The following is an 11052-nucleotide window of genomic DNA, read 5'->3' as shown; positions in this document are numbered from 1 at the left end:
GGAAACCCACAAGGGTCGTATTTGATTGGTTTGAGTTTGGTTCATAAGGTCAAAAGTATTAGGAGGTCACAGGTTCAAATTCAAGAAGAAATAAAAATCCCCTTGTGGTCACGGAGGTTCAAATGCAGTGACTCCGGACTATCTGCAAAGCAGGTGGTCGTCATGAGATTAGTCGGCTCGTATAGCGATTTAGATATTCAGGCTAATTAAAAAAAATTTGAGTCGTTTTTCACGTGTGTCAAAGAAAAGGTGGTGAATTTCCACAACAAGGTTTCGGGAAATCAAATCTATGTTCAGCTATCTGGCTATCTTTCACTAGCACACTACAATTAATTATTCCATAATGGCTATGAGATCGGTACGATGGAGGGTAACGTAAACCTTTTTCTCATTTCAATAAATTAAATATAAAATTAAAACTAAATTCAAAACTAAAATAAATGAAAATCTGTGATTAAACTGCTATTTATCGATATAATACTAGATAGTTATTATCTACATGCTAAACGAACGAGTTAAACGAACATAAATAAATATTATTTGAATTCAAAATAAATAAACAAAAGATTATATATTAAATTTAGTATATAAACGAATATACACAAACATAAATGAACGAACGAGACTCTTGTTCATGTTCGTTCGTTTAACTAAACGAACAAAAAAATTTATTCATGTTCGTTCACTTATTAAATAAACGAACTTCCCACCAAACGGTTCGCTGAACTTTCGATTCGTTTACAACCCTACTTATAGATAATTAAATACTTATCCAATAAGTATTTTTGATAAACGGTATCTGTTTTAAATCAACAAATCATATTTATTATTGTGCTGGAGTTTCCTTGAATCATGTCATCGAAATGAAACACCACGTCATCCTTTCCTTAATTAATGACAAGTAATCATCAAAAAGATCATCCAGTTTTCTACATTTTTTAGTGTTTATATAGTTGGTTCATATATTAGTTTCAGTTGAATTGTATATAATTAACGTAAACGACACTCTAACACGAATTAAACTGTATCATCTGTCTGTATCATAATTCGATCAGATTTAAACATCTTTTCGGTTTAATTGATTTCCGAATAAATTCAAGAAGTTAAATGAAAGAAATTATATATGTAATTGAGTAAAAGACAAGAGAAGTGGATTTTTGGTCATTTTGTTCATCATCCCTCCTTTTGTCCAATTCTTTAATTGTAAGCCTTTGTTCCAAGACCCCATTTTAAGGCAATTTTTGTTTAAAGTAGATTTGATGTCTCCTTCCCATGCCAATCTTGATGACACCCATCCATATCTCATTATATGGTTTACCAAACGTTTATCTGGGTAAGCCGTTTATCAAGTCGTGCTACCTCACTGGATGGATATGGTAAGGATCAAGAATCTTACCCGGTAAGAACGAGACAAGGACCAAGAGTCTTACCCGGGTAAGTGAGGGCGAAGACTCCTACCAGGGTAAGAACTTACCGGGTAAATTCTTGCATACAATGTCGTTTTGGTGGACTAAAATCTTACCTGGTAAGTAAATAATATTGTTAAATTTTACGGGTAAGTGTTTGGTAAACGCCCCCTAAGCTTTTCTCCCTTCTTTCTTTCTAGTTTTCAGTTTTTGAAAGTTTAGGGTTTTTAAATATGTAAATATTTGGGTAATATTAAGTAGTTATTTGATAATGAATAGTGACAGACCCAAGAATTTTCTTGAGTAGGTGCATCTTTAAGGTGGATCAGAGGCCGATAATATCACGGGTTTGAGCAGAGGGAAATGTTGACGCTGTTTGACCTGATGGAAAGTCAATTATATCGATTTATGAAATAATACATTTTTCAAATTGAATCGACCTTAACCTTTTGAGCAAAACACCAGACTACATCTTATGTGTTTTTAGCTGAATTTTACTTGTACAGGAACTTTTTTGGTTTTTGGTTGATTTCATAAATTTTTCCAATTTTTGGTATTTAATATTGACTGTCCTTTTCTTCTCGGTTTTCGATTTCGTTTCTTTATTCATCTCTAATTCCTGGAATAAATAGAATGTTTTGGAAACCAAAATTAATTATGCATCTTATTTTGATTTCAAATGTCTCAGGTTCAAACCCAAGAAAGAATAAAAATCCTCTTGTGGTCACGGAGATTCAAATGCGATAACTCTGGGCTATTTGCAAAGCAGGTTAGATATTCAGGTTAATAAAAAAAAAATCAAGACTTTATCGGATACTTTGATTGGACATTGCCTTTATTAGCACAATCGCTCAATGTTTTATTACTCTTTCAATGTTTTATTACTCGATTACTCAATGTTTCTTTTAAGCACATTTAATATACGTTGAGAAATCACACGTTTTTATACTTTTTTATTATTCAGGAAGCGTCCCCATTTTTGTATTCTATGTTTGGATCTTATGAATTATTTTTCTGATTCATTTCACTACATTACAAATGACATTATAAAAATGAAACTATTTTATCAAGCATGTTTTATTTTCATAATAAAGACTTGGGATTATGGGAGACCAAAGGTTTTTTTCATGAGACCTGTAAGACTAATTCTCAATCATTGGATTATATCTACAATCTGAACATTCATAATCACAAAATTGCCACGAGACTTCTTAATAATCACAAAATTGCCACCGTGTAACTTTAGTTCATTAGATCATTAGCTTATAAAGTTGATCAATGAATATAAATTGATCTTACGGGTCTTATGAAAAACTCTAGGTCTCACGTGAACCTAACCCTTATAATGAAATGGTACTATACACATCTTATTTTACATATAGACAAACAACAAGAAGCGTAAAATGTACCAAAAAAAACGTAATTCACCGGTTTTAAAAAGTAAATATTCTTTTCTAAATTTGTGGGGAACAAATCCACCATTGTCGATCTATTGACTTTAAAACCTAGAACTTTGATTCTTTGTTCACTTTAGTACATAGATAAAGCACAAATGTAGCCCTCTTAAAATGATGCATCGACTTGTACATTGTACATAAAAGTTGTCAGATTTATTTTCTATAACTTATTGTAGCACATATATTTACTTTTTATTTCCCACTTAAACCGTCACTTATTATCAATTACACACACACACACAATTGGTGTGTGTGTAGGCGTCAGTGTGTATGTATAATTGGGTTTCCACGAGACTAGACACTTTTCAAGGGAACCTATGAGATCGTTGTGAAAATTCTGTTTGTAGTTCATGTGAAGGTTTTATGTGTTTTTAATGTAGGTTCTATGTGTTGTTCACATGATGACGTGAAGAATCAATGTTTTGTTGTTAAGGTGCGGTGAGATCAACTAATCCAAAGCCACCAAGTTGGTTCCATAGGTCTCATAGATAATGGACCCTTTCATATGGTCTCAAGTCTTTTTTTTTTTTATTAACTTGGATATCCGACCCGCTATGCGAGCCGACTAATCACAGGACGACCATCTGCTTTGCAGATAGCCCGAAGTCACCGCATTTGAACCTCCATGGCCACAAGAAGATTTTTATTCCTTCTTCAATTTGAATCTGGGACCTCCTGATACTTTTGACCTTTGGAGTCAAGCTCAAACCAATCAGACACCACCCTTGAGGTTAAGTCTCTCTTTATATATAATAAAGTATTGACATATGGTAACTTGACTAAACAGTTGTGTAAAACAAAAATAGAAATGTAAATCAAATGATGTTGTATATATATAGAGAGAGAAAATCTAAATATGTGAAAGAAGACCGATTTAGCCAATATGTCGAAAATGAAGAGTCGATGTTGAACTTCATATAGAGGACCCAAGTAGATGGCTTTCATATTTTAGAGGGGTGTGAATGAAAATTAAGGTTTTAGCAGCAAATAATCGCAACCACATACGGTTTTTTCTTTTGATGGGTCGAACAAGATACAAATAAAGATAAATCAAGTCTAATGAATTCATACAGATAATTTAGCCTAAATTTGTGAGGAGGGTCGATTTGAATGTCGTTTTTTTGCCACCTCCATTATTGCCACAAATCATGATGATATCACCTAAAATTGATCAAGACAAAAACGTATGGCATGACATAGTGGTGGTAACCCACTCTTTCAAATTATACAAGGAGGATGGGGATGGGGATGGGGATGGGGATGTGGTCTCAGTTAAGCCTCACATTTGCCTCGAGTCTACAAAGATGATAGCTGACATATCTACAATATATACAGGTTGAAGAAATGGTTAAAAAAGAGAAATACACCTCCAAAGTAGAACCTGTAAATATTACTGTCTTATCAATAAATAAGAAACATACAGATGAAAATCCTTGAATTTGAGAGTCATCAGGTAAAATCTTAAGCTTCGCAAGAAGATTTAGACAAACTTGTGTTGTCTTAAAATGATGTATAGGATCGTGAATCCATACTACATTTAAAGAACTTAAAAACAGCTATTGAAAATTTTATGAACTCTTGTCGTCATCACATGATGAATGTTTTATTTTATGTCGTTTGTATTTTGTATTTTGGTGTATGAGTTTGGTTTTTTTTTTTTTTTTTTTTTTTTGTCTTTTTCTTATATTTATAAATTATGTATTTGGTACTATAATATTTGATAGATAAAAAATCCAATCAAATTTTTCATTTGATTGGATTAGATCATCGTCCAAAGTTAACTACACGATCAATTCTCAAAATTTAACATCCAATTGATGATTCGACCGTATTGAATGCATTACTACCACCTCCACAACACGTTCAAACAAAAGAACCAAGAAATCTATGTCTATGAATTAATATATATAATGATACAAGTAAAGAAGAATTTAGCAGGTACAGGTACATGAAGGGGTACTCAAAAACTCGACCAACCCGCTCAACCCAATGTGAAATAACCTAACCCGAAGCAACCCGATGTCTAATCGAGTTGTAAAATTGTCAGACCATATGTATTGGGTTGATATTGGGTTACTATTATTTGAACCCAACCCAACCCGATGAACCCGATATCTTTTTATTTCTTGGATTTACTATGATTGTTGAATTTCTATAGTATATAAATTAGATAATTACACTATCATGTATGTTTTTCATATACACATATTTTCAATCTATTCATATTTTTATATAACTCATTCATATATATGTTCAGTAACTATGAACACATATATGTAAATTGAGAAAATTAACTCAAGGTGATATACGTAAGAAATATGGATAAGTTGTATACAATGGTTGATGATGAAAAAAAACTACGAGTAGAGAAATAACATATTTAAGGTTAGAAGAATATTTTAATATACCAAAGTATCAACTCGACCAACCCGTACAGGTTGGGTTGGGTTGCACTTTGTTTTGATTTGGGTTGGGTTAAGATTTTTCCAAACCGCAAGTATGGGGTTGGGTTGTTCAAATGTCCTCAACCTGATCAACCCAACCCATGAACACCCCTAAGTACAAGTACATGTACAATCACGTTTCATCCCATTTTTTCTAACTACGTCTCTTAATCAGTTTTAGGGCTCCGCTAGTATATACTTAATTAGTAGTTCGTTAAATCATATATTATTATAAAGTTCAAAAGAATTACGTTTATAATATCTTTATTAATTATTAAACTTGATATATTAATGTCTTATTCTTCCATACGTATCTTTTGTGTAAATTGAATTTCGATGCATGCATGATCCTGATTTCTACGTATACCTAAGAAAGAAAATCAATCAATGCGTTTGATGTGAAGAAAGTGATATTACATTAATATCCATTTAAATGTTAGGTTTCTTCATACGTAAATAAAATGGTACTTCACAAATGTGGTTGCATCATACTATCGGTTCATAAATATGAATCATTACTTAATTTCAAACGGAATTTGGCCTAAACAGATGAACACGACCATTCAACAATATTACGTTTACTATCTAAAGTCATATAAATGCTTATGATTAATCAAAACTGCAACCGACCCTATTTGTGCATTACAATAAAAACCAATATACACACATACATTTATATATGCGCCTTAGTAGGAATATACCGAAACTTCACTTTATATACCATCGTTATTTTACCTTCGTAAGAAAACTATTGAAACTTTACAATGTGTACATTAAAAAGTTCGTTCAGAACGTACCCAGATGATCAAAATCCGAAAGAAAAGTGCCCATGTGGTCAACTCCATCGGATCAAAAGAGATTGATAGCTTCGAATGTGCTCTCATGGTTCACACGAAAAGGAGCTACTCTCACATGTTAATTACCATCATGTTCACTTTACACATGGAAATTTTGATCATCTTAATGTAAAGGTGATATGGCATCTCCAAGGGAAAAAAACTTAACCATCCCCTCTCTCATCCTCATTTTCTCCATCTATATGATCAACCAATACCAAGAACTACCATCTATCACCAAATTAAATCAATTTTTTTTTTGATTAACCTGGATATCTGACCAGCTATGCGAGCCGACTAATTCCAGGACGATCACCTGCTTTGCAGATAGCCCGGAGTCACCGCATTTGAACCTACGTGGCCACAAGGGGATTTTTATTCCTTATTGGATTTGAACTTGGGACCTTCTGGTCAAATTTAAATCACAACTATTTTGTTTTTCGAAACAGAGTGCATGTTGGTGGGGCTATATAGGTGTAGATGGGTAGAAGAAGGAAGGATGGATATCAAGATTTTAGGAACAACATCAAAACCAAATTCCAGTAGAGAAAATCCCTGAAGTAATCAAAACAAAATTTCAAAATTCAAGATTTTGGGAAGAACATCACAAGCATAAGAACATGAAGAAGCCCTAAAGCAAAACCCTGAGTACTCATCGCAAGATTGTGATGGAATATGAAAGAATTAGAATGGCTGATTATGTTGACTAAATTTCATTAAGTTGTTTGGTTTTCACATGATATGGACTTGAATCACATAGATTCCATCATTTATGGATTTCGCCATTCTATTGCATATGTGATGGAATTAAATTCCATTCTTCCCATTATTTTCAAAAAGACAAAACTACCCTAAAAACCTAGCTAACTATTCATATGACCAACATCACCATCCCACCCTCATCGCCACAGTTGCCACCATCGCCGCCACCACCATCGTCGTTAACACCACCATCGTCATCGCTACCACCGCTGTTGTTATATAATCATTTAATTTATCAGTATACAATATTCAAATTTAATTTATATGGATTCAATTCCACCATATTTCATCATGTGAACCGAACGCCCCCAAATGAATTTTATCATACTCACCTAAAACAACATGCTTTAATAACAAACCCAAAAACAAAAACGTTCAAACCCATAAATGATTTGTATGTTCTGTTCTTCATAAAAGAACTGGATGAGGATGACCTCTTGCCCAAAACTTCCAAGAAAGAAAATTTTCAAACAGGCACGGAATCTAAACCGAGATCTACCAGCAAAAACTTAAGGCCACAACTCGCAGTAGAAAGAAATCATAACCCATATCCATCAACACAACTAGCATCCAGACAAAATCAAAACCCCCAGCTCAAACCCGAATCAGATCAACAATTAAGTAGTAGAAAAACCTTTTGCTGATAAAAATGACATTGAACGGAGATGTTAGTGGCCCGTTGTTTGGATTGGTGTATTTGGTTGCTTTCGTATTTTTCTTAAACTTAAAGTCAAACAAATTCTCTTCTTGATTCTTGATTTCTATAAAAAGAGGATGATGTCGTTTTGATCTTTTTGATTCTGGACTTATTTCTGATGCTGGTGTTTCATCTCCTTTTGCTTCTACTTCTTGAATCTTATTTCATAAAGCAAGAACGTTTTATTTTGTTTTTCATTAAGATGCGATGTTAATTTATAGGGAAAAAAATGAACAAAATCTCGTGTGAAGACCACATGGGACACTTAATCATTAAGGAGAAAGACCAAAAACGTAACATGATTAATACGACAAAGGTTTTTGTATAATAAACAAAGACCGCAGGATGAAAAACGTAATACCATAGAGATCAAAATCATAATCTACTCTAGTTTTAATTTTTGTTAATGACGATATTTTTAGTTTAAAATCATTATTAAATTTATTAAAATATGCTAAAAAAATGAGATGGTTTTAATGGTTATGGTTAGAAGTGCACGAAAAATAGGTCTTAAACCGGCCATAACCGATCCTAGTGGGTCTTTGTCCTTCGGCCTAATGCCCATAACCGGACATAATGCAATCGATCCTTAAACCAAAATTCTTAATTGAATAGGTGCAAACGGGAGTTATTCGGCCCGATTTATTTTAGTTAGACTCAACCCTATAAGGTTGGGTTTCGATGAGAATGGAAGTTATAGTGAGAAATCTAAAAAGAGATTTTCATTACTGGATCAGTTCTAATTGAATATCAACATTGATGAGGTGCATCTTGATGCACCAGATCAAGTCTCTTAAAGCACAATTCATAGATGGGCATGAGATTAAAAGTGATCAATGGTTCAGATTTTTTCTTATGTTTATTAGCATAACTTCTCTTCTCACACGATCCTTCGTGGTTTTGCCCAACCCTACATTCTCGATTTTTTTTAAATGTAATATATATATATATACACACACACACACACATATAAATATAGGGTTGGATTAACGTGAGACCGGACCATTTTTCTGAAACCTGTGAGACCACATTTTTACACTTGAAACTTCATAACAAAACACTGTGAAGGCAACCTTCATAGTTTCGCTGTGAAGGTAACCTTCATAATGTTTTTGCTGTGAAAGTTCAGATTTTTTTTACTTTCCCAGAGTTTTATGTGAAGTTTCAAGTGTAAAATGTGATCTCACGGGTCTCATGAAAATAACATGGTCTCACATGATTCCAAGTCTCTCTCTCGCTCTCTTTCTCTCTCTCTCTCTCTCTCTCTATATATATATATATAGTTGGGTTCCGATAAGAACAGAAGTAATGGTGAGAAACGTAAGAAAAGATCTCTATCATTGGATTAATCCTAATTAAATTTTAATACTAATGAGGTGCACCTCGATGCACCAGATCAAGTCCTTTCTAAATCACAATTCATGGGTGGGTATGAGATTAAAAACGATAAAGGGTTCAGATATCTCCTTATGCAACTAACCATAAATTTTCTTCTCACACGATCCTTCGCCCAACCTTACATATAGATTTTTTAAATGTAACTAACTGCAGATAAACATAATCAAATACAGGATAAACATTTATTTCAAATATAAAAAATCTAAAATACAATTAAGATAATTATTGAGTTTTTACATAATGTTTAATTATTACCTTTATAAAAATTTATATTACTAAACCAAAAATAAATTACTTTGTTATTAAATCTAAATTAAGTTATAATAAAAATTTGAATTAAAAAAGTTACACCAAAAAAACGAGAACTATTAAATAGTTAATTTAATACTAATATCGATTTATTCTTTTCAAATTTATATTTCATTCAAAAATAAAAACATATATATCGATATAGACAAAATAAAACTAAGCATTAAAATCAAGATTTATCTCGTTGCATTGTACAAGTACGCTTCTAGTATTAAATTACATATTCTAGAATTATGTTTTTTAAGTTTATTTAAACAAAATATAATAAGATGATTAAAATAAAATAAGAGTGAAATAAGGAACAAGACAAGAAATTGGATTCTTGTATAAGAATATGAGATCTTATTAAGTAGCTGTGACCGGATAAAAATATGTGATCATAGTAAAGATTCTTGGAGAAATTTGTCGAGAACCTCCATTAGTGATGCTCTACACTTTTATTGGGTGCATGTATTATTTCAATGCTAATTATGGATGTCAGTTTTGTACCAAAACAAACCAACTAATTTTCGTACCAACTGTACCAATTTAATTGGTACGAATCTTTTTTTTTTTTGAATGACGAAGATTTTTTAAAATTAAAAAACTAACAAAAAAAGGTAGAAAAACGAATTACACCAATCTAATTGGTTGGTAATATCATACCAACTATCTAAACTTGGTTGGTATGTGGTATTAGAAGTCGTGTAGCCACGTTAATACCGTACCGTACCGTATTGATTATTTATTTATTGATTAAAATTTAATTAGTAATACAACATATTTTAATTTTATAATATAAAGTATCTTGTTTTACATTTTTTTTAAATTATAGTACAGATGTATATAGAATTTAATTGAATTCATTCTTTTAAACCTAACAACCTTAGTAAGTTGTCTACACCTCCATGGTTCATTGGCACTCCCCAATTGCCGCTTGTAGTAAACTATTAGTAAATGCTCGTATTATATGAGGATTATTTGAATGCTTGTATAGGTAAGGATAAGTGGAACAACACATCAACGTGTTAAGTGAATACCCAATAGTTTTACGCATGTAAATCTAGTTGGTAAAGATGTCAATTTAAAAAAAATTCTAACTTCAACTTTTGCAGTGTTGGTACATGACATAAATTTTGCGTACCAATTATAATTGGTTGGTACATAATATATGGGAAAAACATGGTATCGTACTATGTTCATCGTTAACGTTAAGATTAGAGAAAAGAATTAAAGTTGTTATATAAAAACTCTTAAAATGCAGCTGATTTATAAAAATTCTCTCCCCCTAACAATAATACTTTTAAGTTACTGTATTTTTGCTTATGACGACATTTTTGAAGTTGTTTTAAGGAGTCTTTTACTAAAAACTTACTTCGACAAATGTTTACTGGTTCAATTATGTTATCCAATGAATATCATAAGAACCAAGATTCTTACCCAGTAAAAGAAAATGATCGAGAGTCTTAGGGGCTGTTTACCTAAATGCTTACTCGGTAAGTGTTTATCGTTAGGAGTCAATACTATAATTTATTATATTGAGTAAGGTTGTAGTACATCAAAACGTATTTCATGCAACAAATTTCGTGGTAAGTGCTTACCCAGATAAGAGTCGTCACCCTCACTTACCGGGTAAGACTCTCCATCCTTATCCTCGTTCTTACCGGGTAAGATTCTTGTCTCTTGTCATGTTCATCCGGTGAGGAAAATTACCCGGTAAGTACTTACCGGGTAAGCATTTAGTAAACGGCCCCTTATCCGATA

Source organism: Cynara cardunculus, assembly GCF_001531365.2.
Source record: "Cynara cardunculus var. scolymus isolate 2C chromosome LG 4, CcrdV1, whole genome shotgun sequence".
Classification (NCBI taxonomy): domain Eukaryota; kingdom Viridiplantae; phylum Streptophyta; class Magnoliopsida; order Asterales; family Asteraceae; genus Cynara; species Cynara cardunculus.
The sequence above is the reverse complement of the archived record's forward strand: the minus strand, read 5'-3'. Positions refer to the sequence as shown.